We start from the raw sequence: 315 nt of genomic DNA, 5'->3' as shown, positions 1-315 counted from the left end.
TCCCTCCCCACACTTTTACCTTGTTGTTTCGTATACTCACCTTTCCCCTTCCTCCTCTCCTTGCAAAAATCCTCAGTTCAATAACTACAGCTTTCCAGAACGCTTTAGGCACGGGGCTCGGGCTCGCCGCACCCCGCGCATCACCCGCAAGATGCGGTCGGGACCGCAAGTGCCTCGGGGGCGGTGTTGGGGGCCGGGCACGTGCGGTGCGGGGCGCGGGGTCCCTGAGCGTGTGAGGAGGGGGGTGTGTGAGGAGGGGGGGTGTGTGTGAGGAGGGGTGTGTGTGTGAGGAGGGGGTGTGTGTGAGGAGGGGGG

The sequence above is a fragment of the Corvus kubaryi genome, unplaced genomic scaffold (assembly GCF_017639235.1).
Source record: "Corvus kubaryi isolate FWS band 111438036 unplaced genomic scaffold, C.kubaryi_AGA036_p1.0 132, whole genome shotgun sequence".
NCBI lineage: Eukaryota > Metazoa > Chordata > Aves > Passeriformes > Corvidae > Corvus > Corvus kubaryi.
Note: the sequence above shows the minus strand (reverse complement) of the source record.